The sequence below is a fragment of the Talpa occidentalis genome, unplaced genomic scaffold, assembly GCF_014898055.3.
Source record: "Talpa occidentalis isolate TD23 unplaced genomic scaffold, MPIMG_talOcc4v2.1 talOcc4.15, whole genome shotgun sequence".
Lineage (NCBI taxonomy): Eukaryota > Metazoa > Chordata > Mammalia > Eulipotyphla > Talpidae > Talpa > Talpa occidentalis.
In genome coordinates, this window is record NW_023601543.1 from 760,152 (window position 1) to 766,463 (window position 6,312).

The window sequence follows — 6,312 nt, forward strand, 5'->3', positions numbered from 1 at the left end:
GGCAAGGCTCCCGGGGAAGAAGTGCCCCAGAGCAGAGCCGGCTACGCAGGGATGCCCGTCCCCGCGGACGCCACCTCCCGTGCCCACGTGCAGGGCGGCGCAGGCAGAGGAGGCCCAGGTGGGGGACACAGGCCCCGGGCAGAGGGCACAGGACAGACCTGGCGCGAGCCCGAGGCCCACCCAGGCAGGGGCGGGAGGGAGCCAGACTGGGCACCGTCCGGCGAGGGGCCCCAGGCAAGGACAGGCAGATGGCACCAGGGAGAGGGGCACCAGGGAGAGGAGCACCGGCTCCACCCAGCTGCTGGGAGGAGAGCAGGAGGCACAAGGCCCGGCTCACACCCGCCCGGGGGCCCTGTGCCCAGAACCGGGCAGGGTGCCGGGCCAGGGTGGCAGCAGCAGAGCTGACTGGGGGACACGCCCCCCCAGGCCGGGCCCTCTCACCTAGGAGTCTGCAGAGGGGACAGCAGGTGCTCCCGTTGGGAGCAGCCCCCTGACACGCTGGTCCCCTCTGGTCTGAGGCCACCCGGGGCGGGGAGGGGAGGGACAGCGGCGCCCACCCCACGGCCAGCCTTCCGGGCCCACCTTTCCCAGGCCCCTGCAGGGGGGCACGAGGCTGGGGAGCCGTGCTTCTCAGAGTGGGGTTCCCAGGCCAACAAGCCGCAGTGCGCGGCCCCCCCCCCAGCCTGGGCCAGCGCGGGAGCCCCGCGAGATGGCCAAGTCTGAGCCCCGCCTCAGATCTGCAAGATAGGAGACTGGGGGCCTCCCCGGTGGCGCAGCGGTTGAGCGCTGGGTTGCGAAGCCGCCCGCGGCCTCCGCGGCGCCGGTTCGATCCCCGGCTGCTCCCCGGCCACCGGGCGAGGGTCCCGCATGGTGCGCAGACCTCTCCTGCCGCCCGCTGCTCCCCTCAGCAGTGTCCTTCGGTCCTTCTGCCTGCTCTGCTCCCCGCTCTGGCTCTGGCGGGTCCTCTCACCCTCCCGCGCTTCTGGCTGCACCCAGTGCCTGTATAAATAAATAAATCTTAAAAAAAAAAAAAAAAATAGGAGACTGGGCTGGGGCCCAGCACCCCGCGTCTCAACAAGCTCGCAGGTGCGGTCATGCACCCCCAGCGTGAGAACCTCGGGGAGGCAGGCTTCCCGCTCGCCCCACTTCTAGGGAAGCCCAGGGCTCCCTCTGCGCGGCTCCCCACGCCCCCCCCCCAGAGGCCCTGGGACAAGCGGGGGCGGGGGCACGACACCCCACGCCCGTCCAGGGAGGCGGAGACGGCACCTTCCCGTGGCCCCGCCTCCAGAAGCGCCGACCGCCCCTCGTGGCCACGCGCTCCCGGGCGCCGCCCCCGCCCCGGCCCACCTCCCGGGGCGCCCCACTCCGCCGAGTGGCCCGCGCGTGGCGTTCGCGCGGGAGCGTGGGCACCTGCGCGCCGGGCGGGCGAGCGTGCGCGGACAGAGCGGGCGCGGCGAAGCTTCCCGAGGGGCCGCCAGGCGCCTCTGCCTTCGGTGGGGTCGCCACCCCGCGCCCCAGGACCCGGGGACCCCAATACACTGTCCCTGGCGGTTAGAGGGCCGGCCGCCTCAGGCACGGTGGGAGGAGCGCCGCGGTCGCCGGCCCCGGACAGCTGCCGGTCTCCTGAGGCGTCCGCGTCCGGGACGGCGACCCTGGGCTCGGGGTGGGGGTGGGGGCGGGGGTGCTGGCGCCGCGGGGTCCCAGGGCGGGGGGCGAGCCCGGGTTCGCCCACCCCTGGCCTCCCTGGCTGACGCGTTCTCTCGCCGCGCCCACCGGAAGTCCGCCCCGCCGACCGGGAGCCCCGCCTTTTGGGCCCGCCCCTTCCGGCTGGCGCGGCCTATGACCAAGCTGGGCCTCGCCGACACCCGGTGTCCTTCAGCACCGCCCCTCGGAGGCCCGGCCCCTCTGACCTGACGGGCACGTCTCCCTCCAATCGGGGCCGTTCATCCGCATCGAGCCCCTGGCGGCCCCGCCCCCAGCGCGCTCCGCCCGGGTGGCCCGCGCCCCCGGGCCTGGAACCGCTACGCGCGAGGGCCTGGGCGCGAGTGTTTCCGCACGTGCTAGCGGACGGCCTTGGGGAGCAGCTTAAGGCTGACCTCCGCCCCCCCCCCCCCCCCGCACAACGCCCGAGGACGCCTCCTCCTCGCAGCCCGCGGGCATCCCCCGTCGTTCCCGCGCTTGCGGGTCTGGGGCCGTTTTGTTCCAAACGGCAGTTTTCAGCTGGGCACTGGGCACCAGCGGCCCTTGGAGTCCTCGCCGCCAGCCACCCCCTGTGCCTCTGCAGGAGCTCGGCGGACGCGAGGCCGTCGGCTCCTGCTCTGGACGTGGCAGCTGCGCCCCTCGGGCCGGCGTCTGTCTGTCTCTCTCTTTTTTTTTAAGATTTAGTTATTTATACAAGCACTGGGGACAGTCAGAAGCGCGGGAGGGTGAGAGTGAGACACAGGGCAAGCTAGGAATTAGGCAGTTTTAGGGACACTGCCGGAGGAGACCTTGGAGAATTGAGGAAGGCTTCAGAGAGAAGGGCAGCAAGAGGCGTGTAACCAATTCCACTAGGAAAAACAAACATGCCAGGACCAAGGACAACATTGTTAACGCTGGTCCTGATTTCCTTCGGGTGGTAAAGGGAGGCAGAGATTGGAGAAATGGAGAGTGGTTTAATTTATGGACCACTTAGAAGGGCAGCTGTTTAGCTTCAATGCAGGGATGTCCATCCAGAGGACTGGGCCATAAATTTAAAGATGCAACAAATGGGGAAAGACAAACCTGCTAGATAAGGAATGTGAAGATCCCCCGCTCAGTAGCAAATTCAGTGAGACAGCCGAGAACTAACCCATCACAGAGAGACGGGTGGAGCTGTAGAATAATGAGGGGAAAAAGGTCTATGTTCCCTGAGACACGACTCCACTTTGGCTTCCTTGCCCCTCCCAGGCCTGGTTCCCTGGCCTGGGAGTCCCACTTTATTTCTGCTCTTTTTCTCCTCAATAAACTTTTTCTTTCTCTAAACAAACCTGCCTCTTCTCGCTTTAGCAGCCTGAGCGTCTGCGAAGTTCCTGCTGCGACTTCATGAGACACCCGCCCGTGGGGGTCTCGTGGCTGGGGCTCAGCGCTGCCCTGCAGCCTGGGATCCGTTCCTGGCTGGGAGACTAAGCCTGACAATTCCGGTATCAAGAGGATTCACCAGAGCCAGAGCGGGGAGCAGAGCAGGCAGACTGACGAAACACACTGCTGAGGGGAGCAGCGGGCGGCAGGAGAGGTCTGCCGCACCATGTGGGACCCTCGCTGCCTGGTCGGCCGGGGATCGAACCGGCGCTGGAGAGGCTGCGGGCAGCTTCAGCAGCCCAGCGCTCAACCGCTGCGCCACCAGGGGAGGCCCTGTCTCTCCCTTTTAAAGACTTATTCTATTTATTTATGCGTAGAAGAGCTGGGGTGCAGGCCAGAGGTGCGGGGAGGGGGGGTGAGAGCACTCACCAGAGACAGAGTGGGGAGCAGAACAGGCGGATCCACTGCTGAGGGGAGCAGCGGGGAGACAGGCGAGGCCTGCCTGCTGCGCCCTGTGGGTCAGCGCCCTGGCCGGGGACCGCACTCAGGCTGCAGTGGCTGGCGATAGCTTGATGGCGCTGAGGCTCACCCCTGAGACCCCAGGGAGGCCCGGTCGCCTGTCACTTGTCGTGGAAAGGCAGGGGGGCTTGCTGGTGGGTGCTGGTGTCCGAGAGGTTTTCCGCGGGCCGGAGGTGCCCGCCCGCCCATGGCTCCCGGCAGGTGGAGGAGACTCCTGGGGGCCGGGGACTCGGGGGCCCAAGCCTCCTGGGCCCGGCAGAGCCCGGAAGTCAAGCCCGATCCAAGCCGGGGGCGGTGGTGCCAGCCGTGGGGCCCAAGCGGAGGCTGGGCGCGAGACAGAGAGCGGCAAGGCACGGAGGCGAGGTGACAGGAGCCCGGGCTGACTTTGGAAAGAGCAAACACTTCTGAAGTGGAGGAGCACGGCCTGGAAGCAGAAGCCTCAGGGGTGGCTTAACCCTCAAGCAGATGCCGCTGGACAAAGAGTCAGTGACCTGGAAGGCGCCACTGGCCACCGTCCCCACCCACGCGGAGACCTGGGTTCTGGCCGTCGGGGCCACCGGCCCGGCTCCTACCAAGCCGCCCATGACCCCGACCTCTTGCTTTCTTTCTGCCCCTGCCCCTCCGTCTCGGAGCGGCCGCTGCTTGTTCCGGCGCTACCTGTGCACTTGGGTGTCCCTTTCTGCACCTCCCGCCCTGCCACGCCTGACTGAGCAGCCCCCCATTTCCTGCCCTCTGTGCAGGAGCTGTGTGTGTATCCTGCCTCCGGCCCGACTGCTAGAGAACTGGCACCGGGCGTGGCCCCAGATGGGGGCTCTGGGCATGGGTCTGCCAGGCCCTGGGCCGCAGGGCCGGCCACAGCTCCTCGCCTGCGGGAAGTGGGGTGTCCTGCGGGGGCCTGCCAGCGGCCAGCTTCCCCGCCGTGGTTTAGTGGGCTGAAGGGCCCAGTGGCGCAAGTGCCTGGGTCGCTGGCGCTGCTGCTGCTGCTGCTGCCCTGAGGGCTGGCAGCACCGAGGCGTGGATGACTGTCAGGGCACCGAGGGGCCCGGGGACGAAAGACATAGCCAGCATCCTTCCCTCTCAGCTGCAGCCACAGCTGTGCGGCCCGAGCCCCCCGCCCCCAGGGCAGCCCCCAGCTGCTGTCTCCGCCTGCAGCCCCCGGGCCAACCGTGCCGGGGGTCAGGCGCCGCGCCCGTCTGGGCTGCCCGGATCCCAGAGCCGGCTGCGCCCCAGGCGCACGTGTTTCTCGTTTTCGCGGGAGGGCGGGGCCGTGGGCGCACAGTGGGACCCTGAGACCTGGAAACGGGCCAGCTTTCCGGTGGGGCTCCGCGGAAGCGGACAGCCTCAGGCCCCCAGCGCCTCTGAGCCTCCCCTGCTGCGCCGGCGGCCTGCCCTTCTGCGTCTGGGGGACTGGCGTTCGCCAGCTGGAGGACTGTCACTGCGTCACCGGGGCGGGGGGGCCGTCCGCTGTCCTCGAGACCCTGCACAGCACCCACGCTGTCGACAGGAAACCCGTAACCAGGCCCCGATGCGGCTGCTCCCGGGGACAGACAGCATCTGACAGAAGGGACCGGCTCATCCCAGCAAGTCTCCCAGACGTAGCTACTGGCTGAAATGTCTGAACGTTTGTGCGACTTCTCGGGGTGCTAGGTTAAGGAGGTCAGCGTGCCGGTCCACGGGGCTGGGTTCAGTGCCTGGGGTCCACTTAACAGAGGCTCCAATTGAATGCGGGTGGCAGGAAACTTAACACCTCACATGGATGGCCGCCAGTGCTGACCAGGTTTTAATGCCAGAGCTGCCCTCTCCGCAGACGGAGGGCTTGAGCCGGGGCCGGAGGTTGGAGAGTCCGCACATCTGGGCCTGCACACCCGTCCCCTGTGTGTGGCGCGGGCGACGCCGAAGCAGCTCTCTACACGCGCATTCAAGTGGGAGCGCGTCCTCGAACAGCTCTGGCTGCTGTCCCTCTGCCTTCTGTGACTCGGCGATGACATCCCTGACGTGGACTTTCCGAGTCCGGCGGGGAAGCCCGCTAGAGTCGAGGTCGAGCAGCAGCTGCGTCCTGCCCGCGCCGAGGCCGCGATGGCTGCCATAAAGCACGCCGGGGCGTGGCGGTGGGGGGTGGGGTGTGTGCAGGCATCCAAGTGTCTTGACAGATCATTGGCGTGGGTGACCGGTCAGGGTTTCTGCTTCCCGCGTCCAACCCCGCATGCTCCAGGCCCTGGGGCCCAGGCAGCCCTGGTTCAAGTTGCCCTACTCGTCCGCCTGCCTCGTCCCGTTTCTAGCCCCGTAGCCCTTGATGGAGCGCGGCCTGGAAGGCTGGGGCCCCCGGGAAGGCTTCTGCACCTTTTCTTCCCTCGCAGGCCGCACAGCTGCCCAAGCCTTCCCAAGGGGTGCTGCCGCTATTGGCTCAGGTGACGCTATTGGCTCAGGTGACGTGTGGTCAGGGCGGCTAACAGCTGCTCAGCAGGATGCCTGCCCGGGTGGGACACACTAGTCAAAAATCCCTGGGAAGGGGCCTCCCCTGGTGGCTCAATGGTTCAGCGCTAGACTGCGGGGGCTGCCCGCACCCCCTGCAGCGCCGGTTCGATCCCCGGCCGCCCGCGAGGGGCCCACATGGCGCGCAGACCTCTCCTGCCGCGCCCGCTGCTCCCCTCAGCAGCGTACTTCAGTCCTTCTGCCTGCTCTGCTCCCCGCTCTGGCTCTGGTGAATTCTCTCACCCTCCCGCGCTTCTGACTGTACCCAGTGCTTGTGTAAAT